A 20,679-nucleotide genomic window follows, 5' to 3' on the forward strand; every position below is an offset into this window, starting at 1 on the left:
AGGTTTGAGGGGTTTATTTATTTGTTTGTTTCTATTGCTACCAGTGTTATTACTGGGGCTCAGTGTCAGGACTATGAATCTACCACTCCCACAGGCCTTTTTGTTTTCAACTATGTCACATAATACATACAGCATACAGTCATAACTTGCAATGAGGGGCCAGGCTTTTTATTTCTCTTTGTGACAGTGAGACCCGGGGCAAATTATTATGATTTTTCAACTTCCGTTTGCTTTAGAATTATGAGTGTTCAACAATGCATGAAAAGCATTTAGTATGTACAAAAGGCATAGTAGGTGTTAAAAAAAACTGATAATTATGTGACTTTAATAACAATAAGACAAACATTATTTGAGTATAAGACGCACTTGTCTAAGTTCCTTCCTTCCATTACAAGTGAGCATTGCATAGAATGTCTAGGTGATAGTAATATTTTTTTCCCTTAGCTGAGATGTTTCATGGTTTTTGCTTTTGATTTTTTTCTTTTTATTTTCCCTTTTGTTGCCCTTGTTTTATTATTGTTGTAGTTATTATTGTTGTAGTTATTGATGTCGTCGTTGCTAGATAGGACAGAGAGAAATGGAGAGAGGAGAGGAAGACAGAGAGGGGGAAGAGAAAGATAGACACCTACAGACCTGCTTCACCACCTGTGAAGCGACTCCCCTCAGGTGGGGAGCCAGGGGCTAGAACCGGGATCCTTAAGCCCGCCTTGCGCTTTGTGCTACATGCGCTTAAACCGCTGCGCTACCTCTGGACTCCCGATTTTTGCTTTTAAAAAGGTACTAATTCTCTTTCCAGTCTTTAACTTATTTATTTTTTTCTTATTGGGGCATTAATAGTTTACAAGCAGTGAGAATACAAATCTGTATGGATCAAAATAATGTAACTCCCAGAGGGAGAATGGGAAAACTATCAGGGGAGGGGATGGGATATGGAGATACAGAGTTCTGGTGGTGGGAATTGTGTGGAGTTGTACCCCTCCTATCCTAAGGTTTTGTTAATGTCTCCTTTCTTAAATAAAAAAAATAATAATAATGTAGCTTTGGGCTAGTGAAGTAGCAGAATGGTTATGCCTGAAAAGACTTTCATTCCTGAGGCACCAAAAAATTCCAGATTCAGTCCTGAACACCACCAGAAGTTCAAGTTTAGTAGTACTCTGGTAAAATTATTCTACCTATGGATTTTTTAATATCTCTCTCTCTCTCTCAACCTCTCTCCCTCTGTGTGTGTGAAAATTTTAAATATATTTATATGACGGAACAAGTGATTAAGATCAAATTTGATTTGAGAGACCAAATACTATAATTCTCTGAGAGCACTTAAGCAAGCCTTCATTAAACTGTGATGCTTAATCTGGCTCCTAGAAAATAAAGCAGGAATGTTATCTATAATTGCTACTAACTGAAAAATACATCAATAATTCTAACAGTCTCAATAACCCAGAGTTGTTTGTTAAATATTAAATAATAAAAGTTAGAGATGTGATCGATGGCATGATTATGAAACATTTTTCATGCCTGAGATTCCAAGATTCTAGGTTGAATCCTGACACCACCATAAACCAGCCCTGAGCAGTGCACTAGTACTAAATAAATAAATAAATAAATGTTTTAAAGGACTTTTAAAATTTTTTCTTAATTAGTGATTTCATAATGATCGACAAGATTGTGGGATAAGAGGAAGACAGTTCCCACCACCAGAATTCCACATTGCATCCCCCCATTGGAAGCTTTCCCATTCTTTATCCCTCTGGAAGCATGGAGCCAGGATCATTATGGGGCACAGAAGCGCAGTGGATTAAGTGCAGGTGGTGCAAAGCGCAAGGACTGGCATAAGGATCCCAGTTTGAGCTTCCGGCTCCCCACGTGCAAGGGAGTCTCTTCACAGGCGGTGAAGCAGGTCTGTAGGTGTCTATCTTTCTTTTCCCCTCTCTGTCTTCCCTTCCTCTTTCCATTTCTCTCTGTCCTATCCAACAACAACAACATCAATAATTACAACAAGGGCAACAAAAGAGAATAAGTAAATAAATAAAAATTTTTAAAAAACACTCTTTAAGTGAGCATTTAAATTAGAGGATTATACCTCTCTGTGTATTACTAGCACTGAGGTTTATCACAAAACCTGAAATAATTTCTGCTAGTTTCAATTCTAACTTCAAAGTGCTAAAATTCAACCCTGAACTCAAAACATAGCTTTTCTAGCTGAGTATAGAAAGAGCAGTGCTCTGCTTCCCCTTTGTGGTGGACTTTGATATTTCACTCTCTAAAACCAGACTTATAACCAAAGCAAAAGCAGAAGCAAGCAGTCAAGAAAATCTGACTTTTTTACAGAGTCTATATCATAATTTTTTTAACAAACATGCTAAAGTTAAAAAGGTCAACAACTACTATAAAATATCCTTAAAGAAGTTTTCTTGGGAGTCAGGCGGTAGCACAGCAGGTTAAGCGTACATGACGCAAAGCACAAGGTACGGCATAGGGATTCTGGTTCGAGCCCCTGGCTCCCCACCTGCAGGGGAGTCACTTCACAAGCGGTGAAGCAGGTCTGCAGGTGTCTATCTTTCTTTCCCTCTCTCTGTCTTCCCCTCCTCTCTCCATTTATCTCTGTCATATCCAACAACAACATCAATAACACCAACAATAATAACTACAACAATAAAAACAACAAGGGCAATAAAATGAAATAAATAAATATTTTTTAAAAACTATGTGTGGCTAAAACATAGCTCACCAAGTGGGGCACATGTCCACACGTCTTGCCATGCACACAGCTCTAGTTCTAGTCCCCACAACATCTGAGAATAGCACAGCAACCAGAGGAGGCTCTGGAGCTGTGGTATCTCTCCTTCTCTATGGTGCTTCTCTCTCTGAATTAAAAGGCTGACCCAGGAGTAGTGAAATAATACGTGAACAAAGCCCTGACTCCAGAAACAAGAACTGTGGCAGGAGCAACACTTACTGTGAAAATCCAGGAAGAATCACTCAGTGATACCTGCCAGGCTAGTGTCTTGGGAGAGAGAGGATATCAGGAACTCGTGGTAGAGCAGGAATGCAAATCTTTATTCATGTGGATGCTCCAGAGTCAAGTGTGAGCACAGCGGGTTTAGGCCACATGGAGCTAGCAAAATGGCCACTTCCCGCTATGCATGCCAGCCCTTCTCCAGGTCAGGATGTGAAGAGAAAGAGAGAGAGAGTGGAAACAGAAGTGACTTTTATAGGAGAATTCCAGAAGTGGCAAGTTGGGATGGAATTGGCTAGGAAAGGGGGTGGAGAAAACAAGGCACTCTGGGAAGGTATAAAGCTTCCATAGCTGTTGCAAAGGTTCTAACCAGTGGGCGTAACCAATACCCTGCAGGCAGGGTGGGTCTCAAGCAAAACAATGATTATGTAAATAGACCACAGCATCAAGCAATCCTCCTTATATTTCTCCTTCTTCCTCTTCTTTCTTTCTTTTAATATACACTTTAACAGTTGAGAACCACTAGTCTATATCCACTGGAAAAGAGATGTGGTCAGAGAAGAGTGTGATTAAAATGTGCCCCCCAGCATCACCTGGAGCCCTAGTCAGAGAATCCTTGGATTCTCCCATAGATATGATGGGCCTAGACCTCTAGTAGATCCTTCCCCCACCATCACTTGCCACTTCCATCAGGAATGTCTTATGAGCCCTCTTGTGGGTCACTTCAGGAATTTGTTCTCCCTATAAAGTAGCAATGGTAGGAAGTGCCCCATTCCCCAAAGGAAGGCTAGTTCGCCCTACTCTGCCACTCATTCATGTGGTCCTGAAATGAGTGCAGCCTATAATGTTCCCAGCTGTGACCATGGACTACAAGCTCAGACTGACAGAGACTTAAAGGTTACACAGCTCCTGTGGTAAATATGAATATACATTGGCCCTTGGTCACATTGATGTAGTAAATTGTTAATTGTATTTATATATTATCTTCAAATTTAGCAGCTACTCTCTGCCCTAATCCAGTTATCAACTCTGACTACATCTTCCCAGACAATATTTTTAGTTCACCTGTGTGTTAGCTGTCAAGCTCAGACAAAAATTACTAAAGTCATGGACCCCTAGGAACAGGCTTCTTATCATCCTAAAATTTCTATTCTCATCTGCTTTATTCCTTTCTCTTTCATGTTTATTAAACATTTTGTCCTGTTTCATATCTTAACTACTTTTCAAACACGAAGTCACAAATGCTACTATTTTCTGAAAGCATTGCTCAGGTCTGGTTTATGGTGGTGCAGAGGATTGAATCTGGGACTTTGGAGTCTCAAGTATTAATCTGTTTGCATAACCATTATGCTATCTACCCCCACCCACAGATGCTACTATGATTCCAACCTGAACTCCCTGGGTTGACCGCCTCACCAATGTGTCACCTCTCCAGGGCTCTACCCCATTAGAAAAATATAGAAATAGTCCGGGGGTATTGATTGACCTGTCAACACCTATATCCAGCAGAAAAGCAACTACAGACGCCAAAACTCACCACCTTATGCACCCCAAAAATTATTTTGGTCCTTACTCTCAGAGGGGGATAAATGTTAGGGTAAAATGACTAGAGGGCTCTAGAATTCAATTCCAACAGGACTCACAGAGAAAAGAGGAAAAAAGGAAAGACATTCAGATATATCAATGGGTGTAAGTGTGACTTAAAAAGAAAGAGAAGGCAGGACCATAAGGACCAAAAATAGATGACAGATAGACAGACAGTCAGATTGTCATAGAAATAATAGTGCAGCTGGTTGAACACATATGTTACAATCAATGCACAAGAACTAAGGTTGGAGCCCCCAGTGCCCACCTACAGGGCAAAAACTTTGTGAGTGTTAAAGCAGTGTTTCAAGTATCTCTTTGTCTCTCTCCCTTTCTATCATCCCTTTTCCTCTTGATTTATGACTGTCTCTTTTGAATAAAGACAATAAAAAAATAAAATAAGTAAATAAATAATAGTCAACCCATGTAAGTAATCTTGGGAGAACCACTGCAGTTTCCAATGGAGGGAATGGAGTGGTGGGAATGGTGTGGAATTGTACCTTTGTTATCTTGCAATTTTGTAAACCAATATTAAATAGCTAATAAAAATGAAATTTAAAAAACAAATGTGAGCCCCAGATTACTAATGGTACCTGTTCAAACTGTAGGTGGTATTCTACACAGGAGACAGTGTGGTGACTTCCAGTATTGGTAAATATAAGAGAAATAGAAGCAAATATTTGTTTATAAAGTGATGATAATTAATTCTTTAAAACTATCCCAAATTCTGTAGAAATCATCCTAAGAACAGCAGTGGTAGAGCTAGCAAAATATCTTACTGGCTAGTGCACCCATTTGTGCTATACTTGTGACCCTGTCTAAACCCAGTTCTCACTACGTTGAAGGAAGCTTTGATATCTTTCTGAACTGGGTCTCTCTCTCTATTCTCTCTCTCTCTCTCTCTCTCTCTCTCATAATCAACTCAGAAGAATGAAACCCTGGTGACAACAACAAAAATGCACCAGATTGTGACTTTGTTAACAAAGTTGGTTTCTTAGTACATTTAAGCACTAATGAAAACTTAACTTTTCTGTTTTGTATCATTTTATTTACAGGTTAGTGGTTTACAGTTGTTGACACATGAGTTTTGCATCCTATTCTGATAGTTGTCTACAAAATGTTCTCATCCCCAACTTAGGTCATTTTCTACCATCATGCAACAGGATCCCAGTGCTTTCTCTACCCTCTCACTTCCCCCACTTTCCAAGAGCCCTTTGCTTTGGTGCAATACTCCATAGCCACTCAATGTCTTACTTTGTGTTTTCCCTTTCTGTCCTTGTGTCTTAAGTTTTGCCTTTGAGTGAGATCATCCAGTACCTGCACTTCACTTTCTGGTATATCTCATTTAGCATGATTCCTTTTAAGTTCTATCCAAGATAATAGAAAGGAGATGACTTCATCATTTTTAAACATTTGAGAAGTATTCCATTGTATATATCTACAACAGCTTTCTTATCCACTCACTTACCTATCATTGAATATCTGAGTTGCATCCAAGTTTAGGTTATTATGGGCTGTGCTGCTATGAACATGAAAATATAACTTTTCAAGAATCAAATTCTGAAATGGTCTTAAGCATGTTAATACCTTAAAAGGGAGATAAAAACACTCATAAAATATTATTTTAATTAAAAATACTCCTTAATTTAATAGAGAAATAATATCATTTAAGAAAATGCTATTTTAAAAAATAAAATGCTATTATTATGGACTTAAAAGTACTCCCTCACAGTCTCTACTGCATCCTTATACTCTTATCCTCAGTTTATTTCTCCCTAAGGATTTTGTTATTTGAGTTGTAGTGTCACAAAGAAGAAAAAGGAAGAGGAGGAGGAAGAAGAGGAAAATGAGGAGGAAGACAAGGAGGAGAAGACAGAGATGAAGACAAAAAAGAATAAGAAAAAGAGGAAGGGGAGGGGAGGGGGAAGGAAAGAAGATGGAGGAGGAAGAGGAGGAGAAGAAGGAGAAGGAGGAGGAGAAGAAGAAAAAGAAGAAGAAAAAGGAGGAGGAGGAGGCGGAGGAGGAGAAGGAGAAGGAGAAGGAGAAGGAGAAGGAGAAGGAGAAGAAGAAGAAGAAGAAGAAGAAGAAGAAGAAGAAGAAGAAGAAGAAGAAGAAGAAGAAGAAGAAGAAGAAGAAGTCCTGTATTATTAAAGTCCTAGTCTCCAATATTTCAGAATGTGACTTCATTTGAAGATAAAGTTATTGCTGCAGATATAGTTGGTTAAGATGGGATCATACCAGAAGCAGGAATTTTAGCACAAACACAACAACACCATGTAAAGATGAGGGTGATGCTTTTGCAGGCCAAGGAATGACAAAAGTATCCAGACTACTCCAGAAACCAGATGAGAGGCTCAGAACAAATTCTGCCTCACAATCCTCAGATAAAACCAACCCTATTGAGTTTAACTTTGGAATTCTGGCTTCCAGAGCTGTAGAACAATATGATCCTGTTGTTGAAGACAGCCAGTTCATGGCATTTTGCTAAGGGAATCTAGGAAGGTGAGATTCACTTACCTTGCTAAATTTAGTCCAACAAACTAAGGCTATGGATTCATGTTGATATCCAGTAGCTGAGTTCATAGAACAGGACAAATACTAACTTCCATGTAACAGAGGATAAGGACTACCTCCTTGGAATTTTCCATTACAGAGATGAAACCCAACTTTATGATCATAAAAAAATGGGTTGATGTGGAAATCAGGGATATTAAAGAAATTTATAAACAGGCTATTAAAAAATGCTTTTTTATTTCATTATTACAATAGAGAGTTATCATTGTAGTGTAGACCACTTTTTTAAGTCACTTCTAAATTTCAGTATTTTGAAAGCACATAAAATATTTAAGGGGTTGGGAAGATAACATAAAGTTAATGAAAAATCTTTTATTCTTGAGGCTCTGAGGTCCCAGGTTCAATCCCCAGCACCTTCACAAGCCAGAGTTGAGCCTGCTCTAGAGCTTCTCTCTCCCTCTCTCCGCCCCCCTTCTCTCTCTGTGTGTGTGTGTGTGTGTGTGTCCTATCTCTTTAAAAATAAATGAAATATTGGGTCTTCAGAAGTCATTACATGTTTTTCTACACAAAATTGCATCATGACTTTTCCAACAACCCAATAAAAAAACTTTAAAAGGGGAGGGAGCGCTAGATAGTGACACACCTGGTAGAGCATATGTGTTACAAAGCTCAAAGACACAGGTTCAAGCCCGTGATCTACAGGGGAGAAGCTTCACGAGTGTTGGAGCAGTACTACAGATGTTTCTCTGTCTCTTTCCCTCCCTGCCTCCACCCTCCCCCTTAGTTTCTCTCTGTCTCTGTGCAATAAAAAATAATAAATTATTAAAAACTGAAATGTTTTAAGTGTCTTAATCCTTTAATAGTTTCAAGCATTATTTTCTTCCTCCCTTTTAGCTCTTATGGATAACTTAATCAAGAACATCATTTCAGGGTCAAAAAAAAATTCAGTGGGTATAGTTGTGTGCCTTAGCATGCACATGACCCTATTTCAAACCCTGACACCATGAGGAAGTGCCACAGCATTTGGGGAGACTCTGGTACCACAGTGTTTCTCCTAAAAAAAAAGATCACTTTTTCTATTCCCACAGACCTTCACTATAGATCAAGTCCTCCCAGATGTGTGCTGATGTTTACCTCACAGCATTTATGTGCAAGTCTCTTACTCATAGTCACAGGGCCATCTTGTGCTCATACTTTGCCTGTTAGATTAAAAATTATCTGAACTATTGAGTCTCAGAAATTATTAAATCACAAGTATTTTTCTAGTATACAAACTTGAGTTTTCCCAATAGTTGATCTGAGTGTCTCATCTTCATTCATCACCAAGACAAATATTTTTCACCAGTTATTCTGAAAGAGATCAGACCTGGTTCAACTAAGTCTAAAGCTCTGGTTTATTTGTTTTATCGAGACTACATTCTTCCTTTTCCTCCCCAAGCAAAGCCTCCACGTTAAGAGATTAGGGACCTCACATCTTTCTTGTCTGGGATGGAACCAATCACTCATGACAATTTTTTTTTTTTACTTAAGAAAGGATAAATTAACAAAACGATAGGGTAGGAGGGGTACAACTCTACACAATTCCCACCACCCAATCTCCATATCCCATCCCCTCCCCTGATAGCTTTCCCATTCTCTATCCCTCTAGGAGCATGGACCCAGTGTCTTTGTGGGTTGCAGAAGGTGGATGGTCTGGCTTCTGTAATTGCTTCCCCGCTGAACATGGACGTTGACTGGTGAGTCCATACTCCCAGTCTGCCTCTCTCTTTCCCTAGTAGGGTGGGTCTCTGGGGAAGCGGAGCTCCAGGACACATTGGTGGGGTCTTCAGTCCAGGGAAGCATGGCCGGCATCCTGATGACATCTGGAACCTGGTGACTGAAAAGAGAGTTAACATACAAAGCCAAACAAATTGTTGAGCAATCAACTCATGACAAATTTAAGCAGAAGTCAGGGTCATGAATCACTGGGTGTCCAGTACTTGTCACACTCAAACCTCCAGTGTTTGAAGTTTTCCACTTGTGTCTGCCTTGCCCACTACCTCCACACAGATTCCTATACAGGGGCAAACAAAATAGAAGCAGATGCAGAGCTGCATACTTTGAAGACTAATCTTAAAGTATTAAGTAAAAACAAACCCTATCACCTTCCAGAACAACTGGCATTTGAGATAAAAGCTCACATGGTCTCCAAAATGATTCTTAAAGTTAAACATCTTAAGTGATTCTGATATAATATCATCTTCAGTTTTAACTCTTTGATAAATAGATCATTTATCAAAATCGGTTTTCTTTCTTTTTTAAATTTTTTTATATTTATTTATTTTCACTTTTGTTGCTCTTGTTTTTCATTGTTATTGTAGTTATTATTGTTGTTGTCATCATTGTTGCATAGCACAGAGAGAAATGGAGAGAGGAAGGGAAGACAGAGAGGGAGAGAGAAAGACAGACACCTGTAGACCTGCTTCACCGCCTGGGAAGTAACTCCCCTACAGATGGGGAGCAGGAGGCTCGAACTGGGATCCTTACTCTGGTCCTTGTGCTTTGCACCACGTGTGCAAAATCAGTTTTCTTAGGCAAGCAATATAGCATAATGGTTATGCAAAGAGACTCATGTCAAGTTCAATCACTAACCATAAGCCAAAATTGAGCAGTGATCTGGTTAAAAAAAAAAAAATCAGTTTTCTCTCTTCTTATCTCGGGAGGTTCTTCACTCCTGTCTCTGATGTGGCTCTATGATTACTTTATTATTTAGTTTGATGTGGATCACTGGTATAACAAAGCTATCCTGTCAGGCTCCAGGGGTCTGGTGCTGAGTGTGGCATATCACTCCTAGAAAATGCAGCTTACCCTGAGTGACAGTATCATCTTATTGTCTGACAGAATTTACCATTTTAAATGTCTCCTTTTTGTTGAGAAATGTAATCCACTGAGGTTTCCAAGACATATTTGGCTTGCCTTCCAAAACAACTGTTTGACACACTGAAGAATGTTTAATCACTTCCCCAGAGAATAAGAAGTACATTTGAGAAAGCTCATTTGCCTCTTACCTCATGCAGCTCCACTACTTACCTACCAATAGCTACATAAAGCAAAATTGCATCCACTTTTTAAAATGTCACCCATGACAGTATTCTCTTTGAAAAATTAGGTTTGGTCCTCTGCCAATCAGAGATTTGATGTAACCAAAGATCTTAATCCAACTAGAGAACTAAATTCACTGAAAACAGAAAGAAAAACTTGCACAAATGAACTGTTTGCATTCCTACCGTGAAATAAGATCTGACCCAGTACTTATCTGGGAAAAGTTCCCACCAGAGCTATGGAAATCTTGTTTTGTGATCGGAAATCTGGTTTGGGAAAGAAAGCACTCTATTTTCTGTCCAAAAAAGATGAAATCCTTCTTTCCCTGGTGTTCTCATGTTAATACCCAAAGCATGATTGGTTGGCAAACACTGAGGAAGGGATTATTCTACAGAGAAAATGGAGACCATGTGAGGTGTTGGATTCCATCAGGGAATTCACTGTGAGTCATGGTGTTTCTTCATTGGCTCCAAGTTTCAAACTTCTGGAGCAAGACAAATGAAAATTTCTGGACATGGTGAAAACAAAACAAACAACAATAAAACAGTCACTAATTGTGGTGGAATCATACAGGCAAGGAGCAGGGAGAAAAGAGAGTGAAAGAGTCTAGAGGGCCAGTGTTCTCTGTACCTACATAGCATTTTCCAAGAAGAGATGACACTAGCAGTGTGGGGATCTTGGGGCCAATGTGCTGACTGCTGGGGTTAAGGGCTTTTTCTCTGTGGGGCCCACTCAGGTTCTCACTATTGCATTCATAGAGTCCACACTACTCCCTGGTGTATGCAAAAAACACAGGTCTCTAGCTTGTGGAGGGTCTACACTACCCTTTCCACCACTGTCTGACAAGCTGCAAACAAGTCTGAGCCCCCTCCCCCAAAGGACCCACCTACCCTGCTTCCTCTCATCCATCAGAGAACATTTAGAGAACTGAAGAAGCAGTCATTTACAGGACTATGGTAAAAATTCAGTGGAAAAGTGTTGGCTCGGCGAGCCTAGGCTAAAAGATCAAATCCTGCCCTCTCCTATCCTCTGATATGACCTTGAGTGTGAAACCAACAACAAAATAGGAGAAACAATTTCTTTTTTTTTTATTTAAGAAAGGATTAATTAACAAAACCATAGGGTAGAAGGGGTACAACTCCACACAATTCCCACCACCCAATCTCCATAACCCACCCCCTCCCCTGATAGCTTTCCCATTCTCTATCCCTCTGGGAGCATGGACCCAGGGTCATTGTGGGTTGCAGAAGGTAGAAGGTCTGGCTTCTGTAATTGCTTCCCCGCTGAACATAGACGTTGACTGGTCAGTCCATACTCCCAGTCTGCCTCTCTCTTTCCCTAGTAGGGTGGGTCTCTGGGGAAGCGGAGCTCCAGGACACATTGGTGGGGTCTTCAATCCAGGGAAGCCTGGCCATCATCCTGATGGCATCTGGAACCTGGTGACTGAAAAGACAGTTAACATACGAAGCCAAACAAATTGTTGAGTAATCATGGACCCAAAGCTTGGGATAGTGGAGAGGAAGTATTAGGAGGTACTCACTGCAAACTCTAGTGTACTATTGCTTTCAGGTATATATTTTGCAGTAGTTTATGGATATGTGTGAACATATGCTCTCTCTCACAAAAACTGGTGTATATCTAGGTTTGGGGACTTTGTTAGAAAGTGAACCACCTGAGATGAAATTAGAGTATACTATGAAAGGAAAGGTCTCACCCTAGTAATGAAGCTGAAGGGTTGTCATTCCACACGTGAAGTTTCTGGACACAGTCTGAAGTTAAGCATGTTGAGGTGGCAATCGTTGCATTGGTTAGGTTGTGATCGGCGGATGCCATATTATTTGATATGGATTGGGAGAGGCATACGGGAAAGTGGGCCCTATCCAATGGTTCCAGGACTGGGGGTAGTAGGGGCTCTATAGTGGAGATGTGAGGTTCCTGCTGTCTTAGGGTTCAAAAAGACAATCGATAGTTAATGTTATCATCACATTACTTGTTAATTGGGTTAACTGTGAAAAGTCCTTTTGTTAGGGTTTGCTGTACAGTACCCAGTATCTTATATATAGCTATGCTATTGGTTGCTTCTGATCTACTTGCTCTAGGCTTTTGAGAGAGTCCGCATATCAAATACACAACCTATATATTAAAAAGATTCACTTTGTGTTTTGAAAAACTTAGAGACATACAATTGATTTTCCCCCTCTCATATTAGTAAACTACTGATTTATATGTCTACATTTTGCTAGGAGTATACATAAACACCATTCCCACCACCAAAAGACTGTGACCCATCCCTCCCACCCACTCCCACCCCCCACTGGCCCAGGAAGCTGCATGTCTACCCCTCACCACACGGTTTTTACTTTGGTGTCCTACTTACAATTTGGTCAGGTCCTGCTTTTAGTTTCCCTTTCAGATCTTCTTAATCAACTTCTGTTGATGAGTGGGATCATCCCATACTCATCTTTATCTTTCTGACTTAGTTCACTTAACATAATTCCTTCTAGCTCTGTCCAAGATGGGTCAGAGAAGGTGGGTTCATTGTTCTTGATAGCTGCACAGTATTCCATTGTGTATATATACCACAGCTTTCTCAGCCACTCATCTGTTGTTGGGCACCTCGGTGCTTCCAGGTTTTAGCTATTATGAATTGTGCTGCTATGAACATAGGAGTACACACCTCTTTTTGGTTGGGTGTTATGGAATCCTTGGGGTATAAGCCCAGGAGAGGAATTACTGGATCATATGGAAGGTCCATGTCTAGCCTTCTGAGAGTTTTCCAGACTGCTCTCCACAGAGGCTGTACCAATTTACATTCCCACCAGCAATGTAAAAGGGTTCCTCTGTCCCCATACCCTTTCCAGTATTTGTTGCTGCTGTCCTTTTTGATGTATGCCATTCTTACAGGAGTGAGGTGGTATCTCAGTGTTGTCTTAATTTGCATTTCTCTGACAATCAGTGACCTAGAGCAGTTTTTCATATGTATGTTAGCCTTTTGGATCTCCTCTGAGGTGAATGTTTTGTTCATATCCTCTGCCCATTTTTGGATGGGGTCATTTGCTTTTTTGCGGCTAAGTTTGCTGAGCTCTTTATATATTTTGGTGATTAGTTTCTTGTCTGATGTCTGGCATGTGAAGATCTTCTCCCATTCTGTGAGGGGTCTCTCTGTTTGTTTAATAGTTTCTTTGGATGTGCAGAAGCTTTTCAATTTGATGTAGTCCCATTGGTTTGTTTCTGCTTTAGTCTTCCTTGCAATAGGGTTTGATTCATCAAAGATTTCCTTGAGGTGTAGGTGGGAAAATGTTTTACCAATGTTTTCCTCTAAGTATTTGTTTCTGGTCTGAAATCTAGGTCTTTGATCCATTTGGAGTTGATTTTTGTTTCTGGTGAGATAAAGTGGTTCAATTTCATTCTTCTGCATGTTTTAACCCAGTTTTCCCAGCACCATTTATTGAAGAGAGCCTCCTTCTTCCATTTAATCCTTTGAGCCCCCTTATCAAAGATTAGATGTCCATAGGTGTGGGGATTTACTTCTGGGCTTTCAATTCTGTTCCACTGGTCTGTGTGCCTATTTTTGTTCCAGTACCATGCTGTTTTGATGATGGTGGCTTTATAATATAGTTTAAGGTCTGGGAGTGTGCTGCCTCCATTTCTGTTTCTTTTCCTCAAGATAGTTTTGGCAATTCTAGGTGTTTTCAGGTTCCAGATAAATGATTGTAGTGTTTGTTCTATTCTCTTAAAGAAGCTTGGTGGAACTTTGATGGGTTTTGCATTAAATTTGTATATGGCTCTGGGGAGAATATTCATTTTGATGATATTTATTCTTCCAGTGCATGAGCATGGGATATCTTTCCATTTCTCGGTATCAGTTTCTATTTCCTTGAGTAGCGACTCATAGTTTTCAGTATACAAGTCTTTCACTTCTTTGGTCAACTTTATTCCTAGGTATTTGATTGATTTTGCTGAAACAGTAAATGGGAGTGATTTCTGGATGTCTTCTTCTTCAGATTTAGTGTTTGCATAAAGAAATGCCACTGATTTTTGTACATTGATCTTGTAGCCTGACACCTTGCTATATTGCCTAATAACTTCCAGTAGTTTTCTGCTGGATTCTTTAGGTTTTTCTATGTATACTATCATATCATCTGCAAATAGTGAGAGCTTGACTTCTTCCCTTCCAATCTGTATTCCTTTGATTTCTTTCTCTTGCCTGATTGCTATGGCAAGAACTTCCAATACTATGTTGAAGAGTAATGGTGACAGTGGACAGCCCTGTCTAGTCCCCATCTGAGGGGGAATGCTTTCAGCTTCTGTCCATTGAGTATGATGTTGGCTCTAGGTTTGCTATATATAGACTCCACTATCTTGAGGAATTTCCCATCTATTCCCATTTTTTGTAGAGTTTTGAGCATGAATGGGTGTTGGATTTTGTCAAAGGCTTTCTCTGCATCTATTGAGATAATCATGTGGTTTTTGGCTTTGCTTTTATTGATGTGGTGAATGACATTGATTGACTTATGGATGTTGAACCAGCCTTGCATTCCTGGGATGAATCCCACTTGGTCATGATGAACAATCTTTTTGATATGTTGCTGTATCCGGTTGGCCAAGATCTTGTTTAATATTTTGGCATCTATGTTCATCAGAGATATTGGTCTGTAGTTTTCCCTTTTTGTTCTGTCCCTATCAGCTTTTGGTATCAGGGTGATGTTGGCTTCATTGAAGGTGGAAGGGAGTATTCCTGTTTCTTCAATCTTATGGAAAAGCTTAAGAAGTATGGGTACTAACTGTTTCCTGAAAGTTTTGTAGAATTCGTTTGTGAAGCCATCTGGTCCAGGACTTTTGTTGTTGGGAAGATTCTTAATAATGGTTTCAATTTCTTTGTCTGTGATTGGTGCATTTAGATTTTGTAGTTCTTCTTGGTTCAGTTTTGGAAGGGCATATGTTTCTAGGAATTGTTCCATTTCTTCCAGATTCTCTAGCTTGGTGGCATATAGTTCTTTATAGAAGTTTCACAGGATTCTCTGGATTTCTGTGGTGTCAGTTGTGATATCTCCTCCATCGTTTACGATTCTATTAATTTGAGTCTTCTCTCTTTTTTGTTTGGTGAGTCTGGCTAGGGGTTTGTCAATTTTGTTTAATCTTTCAAAGAACCAACATTTGGCTTCATTGATCTTTTGTACGGTTCTTTTATTTTCTATGTTGTTTATTTCTGCTCTAACTTTAGTGATTTCTGTCCTTCTGGTTGCTTTAGGGTTCCTTTGTTCCTCTTCCTCTATGTCCTTGAGGTGTGAAGTAAGGTCGTTCATTTGAGTTTCTTCTTGGTGTTTAATATGTGATTGTATGGCTATAAGTTTCCCTCTCAGTACTGCTTTAGCTGTGTCCCAAATATTTTGATAGGTTTTGTCTTCATTTTCATTTGTTTCCAGGAACATTTGAATTTCCTGCTTGAGTGATTCTCTGACCCAGTGGTTCCTAAGGAGTATTTTGTTTAGTTTCCAAATTCTGTGACTGTTAATAATTTTCTGTTTCTTGTTAAATGTTAGTTTTACTCCACTGTGGTCTGAGAAGATACTTGGGATGATTTCAATGCTCTTGAATTTATTAATGCTGTCTTTGTGGCCTAACATGTGGTCTATCCTTGAGTATGTGTTATGTGGATTTGAAAAGAAGGTGTATTCCAGTTTTTTGGGGTGAAGGACTCTGAAAATGTCCAAGAGGTCTAGTCTGTCAATCTCTTCATTCAATTCTCTTGTATCTTTATTGGTTCTCTGTTTTGTTGATCTGTCTAAGTGTGAGAGTGGGGTATTAAAGTCTCCCACTATTATTGTATTACTATTGATGTATTTTTGAAATTCTTTCAGTAGGTGCTTAATGTATTTAGATGGTCCCTCATTGGGTGCATAGATGTTAATAATTGTTAAGTCTTCTTGGCTGATTGATCCTCTAATCATTATGTAATGTCCTTGCCTATCTTGTATTACTTTATTTAATTTAAAATCTATCGTGTCTGAGATGAGAATGGCTGTTCCTGCCCTTTTTTGTGGTCCATTAGCCTATATGATAGTTTTCCATCCTTTCACTTTAAGTCTGTGTTTAACTTGTTGTGACAGATGGGATTCTTGCAAGCAGCATATGGTTGGGTTATGTTTTCTGATCCATCCCCCCACCTTGTGCCTTTTGATGGGTGAGTTTAAGCCATTGACGTTTATTGATATTATGGATTTAATGTAGTGCCATTGTTCAAAAAAAAATTTTTATTGCTCGGATCTATTGCAAGTATTATAGTGATGTTCTTGTTTATAAGAGGTCTTTTAGAACCTCTTTCAGGGCCGGCTTGGTGATGGTTGCCTCCTTTAACTGGTGTTTGTCTAAGAAGGTTTTGATCCCTCCATCTAGTTTGAATGAAAGTCTAGCAGTTTGAATGAAAGTCTATTATCCTTGGTTGAAACCCTTTTTCATTCAGGGCTCGATAGATATCTTGCCATTCCCTTCTGGCTTTTAGAGTTTGAGTGGAGAAGTCTGCAGATAATCTTATGGGTTTTCCCTTGTATGTGACTTTTTGTTTCTCTCTTGCAGCCTTTAGGATCCTTTCTTTATCCTTATTTCTTCTCATTGTGACTGTGATGTGTCTTGGTGTCTTCAGGTCTGGGTTGATTCTGTTTGGTACTCTCTGGGCCTCTTGAATCTTGATGTCCTTTCTGTTATTCAGGTCTGGGAAGTTTTCTTCTATTATTTCCTCTAGAATGTTTCCTTCCCCTTCCTCTCTTTCTTCCTCTGGTAGGCCAATTATACAAATGTTACTTCTTTTGAGATCATCCCATATGTCTCTGTTGTTGTTCTCAGTGTCTCTCAATCTCTTTTTAAGCTCTTTCACCTCTTTCTTCATTTTCTGTAACTCATCCTCTGTCTGACTAATTTGTTTTCTGCTTCTGTTAGTCTGCTTTCCCTTGCCTCAGCTTCTTTCTTCATTACAACTATTTCAGCTTTCAGTTCTCTAATTGCCTCAAGATAATCAGTATTTTCCTTGGGGGTCTCAACTGTTGTTTCCCTAATACTGCCATTCCTTTCCTCCAATGTTGTTTTCATTTCTGGGATTAATAAATTTATTATTGCTTGCATACTTTTCTTATCTATGGTTACTTCTGGCTGATTTGTAGTTTCTTCTGGGCTCTTGTCTTCATTCATTGGAGTAGCAGTTTTATTTGTTTTTTATCTACCCATTTTTTTGATTTATGTGTTTCTTTTTTTTTGCTCTGTTGTCCTCAGTTGTTGTGTCTTGAGTACAAGCAACACTGTACTAAATACCTTTATGACAATTGCACTCACCAACCTCATGAATTACAGTAGCAACTGAAGCAAGTATTGAAGCAGTTTAATCGTTACCAGTTAGCCAATTTCTCCAGTCCGTGAAAAAATAGTAACCAAATCCCAGTGAAGAAGAAAGAGAAAAGAAATAAGAGATAGCAAGAATAGACAGTTATGCAAATCTTTAAAAAAAAAAAGATGGGAATTCTTCTGCACCCCATAACAATCCTGGGTGCATACTCACAGAAGGATAAAGAATAGGAAAGCTTTTGTTAAGTCGCTGCTGAACAAGACCCTTTACAAAATACATCAGACACAGAGAATTGGTGAAGATGAAAATTTATTCACACAACCACACAGAGAAGTAGGCCAGTATCCACTTTCACACGGACAGACAGACTCACATATCTGTGCTGAGAGGTCCCCAAGCCGGAATGCCAAAGAGGCCCCGTTGCCTGAGAGACCCCAAGTTCTCGAAACCATGCCTTTTTATAATAGTCAGAGACAGGGTGGTCACTCTAAAGGTGTCTAAAGGTGCAGCGCGGCAAAGGGGCGTTTCGTGAGTACATTCCATACCTTTATCTAAGTAATACATTCCAAGCTCTATCTCTGTGCATGGCGCCGAAAGCAAAACGTGTAAACAGAAGCAGAGTGAGCGGGTGAATTTCAAACTTTCAAACACAAACAGCATCCCATGGTTTTGTAATACCACTCTTGGCAAGCATGAGCAAGCATGACTGGGTTATCTAAAAAGCAAGCTGGCCTTGGGCATTCAGCAAGGGGAAGTTTCTCAGCTGCCTCTTGCCAGAGGCTGCCTCCAAAAAAAAAAGAACTTTTAAAATGGGAGAGGTCTGAGAAAACCTATGAGAAAACCCACTTCCTCACACTTTCAAGGGAGGGGATGGGATAGGGAATTCTGGTAATGGAAACTGTGTGGAATTGTACCCCTCTTAGTTATGTTTTAGTCTTGTCAACATTTCCATGTTATAAAATAAACATTATAGTGTATTGCACCAAAGTAAAAGACTCTGGGGTGAGTGGGGTAAGAATACAAGTCCAAAAAGGATGACAGAGGACCTAGTGGGGGTTGTATTGTTATGTGGAAACTGAGAAATGTTATGCATGTACAAACTATTATATTTACTGTCGAATGTAAAACATTAATTCCCCAATAAATTAAAAAATAAAGATAAAAATAAAATTAATAATATACAATAACAAATGGAAAAAAGGTGGAAATAAATAAATGATCATCTATAAATTTGTTTAATACTCTAACTTCTACTTTAATCTTCCTTTCTTGGAGGCAACAGTTATTATATGTTACTTTAAAATATTTTCTTTTAATTTTGGTCCTTACTCCCAGAGAGGGACAAAGAGGCTTCCAATGGAGGTGATGGGACACAGAACTCTGATGTTGGGAACAGTGTGGAATTGTACCCCTGTTATCTTACAATCTTGTTAAACATTTAAATCACTAATAAAAAAAATCAGTTAAAAATATTTTGTTTTTTAATGAGACTCTCTCCTTCATCTCCTCTTGGATGGAACATGAAGGAATCATGCTATGTGAGATAAACCAGAAGGATGAATACCATATCTCATTCATAGGTGAAACTTAAGAAATAAGAAAGGAAAGGCAAAACAGGTGAAACTTGGACTAGGTATGGTCTTGGACAAGGCCAAGGTCTCAGAATGAGGTAGAAGAGAGTTGAGTGGGGGATTGAGGTCCTAGTGCATGATTGTAGAGGAGGTTTTAAGTTGGTGGGATAATGTGCAGACACCTGTCATGGTCAAATAAGAAATTGTGCCTATATGGCAGCAACTGTCTAGTAAGTCATTATTTCCCCAGTCAAACCACTTTTTATGAATAAATTCATTATTCTTTAATTTACCTAAAAGGTAAACCTTTCTGACATATTTTTTTTGCTCTTTTTCAAAAGATATGTGTAAGTAATGCATGAATGTAGTCTCACTGTAAGAGTTTCATAAAAGTTTGATTTTTAAAACTAAATAAAAGGAAATAACTTTTCTTCAGTTGGAAGGATACTTTTGTGGCCTCTTAGTTGGATAATCTTAACCTGTGGGGACAGGCTGTACCCCTGACATACATAAGTTTCATAAAGCAGCCCTGCATTATTGAGATGAAAGTCTTCTAAATATGTTCTTACTAACATCTGGCATCTTTCTCATTGTATGTCTTTATTCAGAATTCCCCTTTTACCTGACGGGATTGCTGCAGAATCAGAAGCCATCCAAAGCAAACAGTACTATAGGTAAAAATAAAACCCGTCTTGCTTTGCACCCATACATATGACTGAGGGCAAGGTTTGGTTGGGGGAGTTATTTTTGAGTAACTGTAGTTATAACTGTGTTATTTCTAATCCCACAAATTAAAATTTTCAAGGACAATATATTCTCTTGTGGCCATTGACTAACTGAAGGTAGCCGGGCTTTCTTGTGCATAACTTTTCTCCCAGGTAAGTGGTAGGCTATGTTTGCCTCACACTCCTTTTACAACTTTTATTTAATTACATATTAGTGTTTGTGATGAAAATATACATATATCCTTAGCTGAAAGAAATATGCTATGTGTTTAAAAGAAAGGCAGACACTTTATCTCTCTCCTTTACTTTTTCTCCCAGTAGGTGTGTTTCAAGCTTTGCTCTTAATATCACTTTTTATTTTGTGTGTAGGGCCTCACACATGTGTTAATTTCACAATTTAACAGCTCCTGGTGGGCACTTTTTCCCTTTTAACTTCAGATAGAAAAACAGAGAGTATAGGTTTCATTTCAGAAGCTAAGCAGAATCAGGATTATAAGAAAATGGTATTTTTCTCCTTTGCTGTGATGGATGGAACTAGTCACAGTCATATTGAGTTAAGCCAGCACAAGGACAAATACTGGGTGGTCACACTCACAGTTGGGGGTTAAGAAACAAAGCAAAGGATGAATCAATGGGTAATATGCTGTCACAGCAGATTCAGAGACTGGGGTGGTGGGGGGGAGAAAAGAGTACTAAGGAGAAGCTGGAGGCTCAAGCTCTTGTAGTGGAACAAGATGATTTTTTTTTTTTATCTTTATTGTATAGAGACAGAATTTTAGAGAGGAGATAGTGGGGAGAGGAGAGACACACACCTATAGCACTGCTTTACCGCTTGCAAAGCTTTCTTTCCCTCCTGCGGGTGGGGATTGGGGGCTCAAACCTGGGTCCTTGCACATTGTAACATGTGAGCTC

Source organism: Erinaceus europaeus, chromosome 1 (assembly GCF_950295315.1).
Source record: "Erinaceus europaeus chromosome 1, mEriEur2.1, whole genome shotgun sequence".
Classification (NCBI taxonomy): Eukaryota; Metazoa; Chordata; class Mammalia; order Eulipotyphla; family Erinaceidae; genus Erinaceus; species Erinaceus europaeus.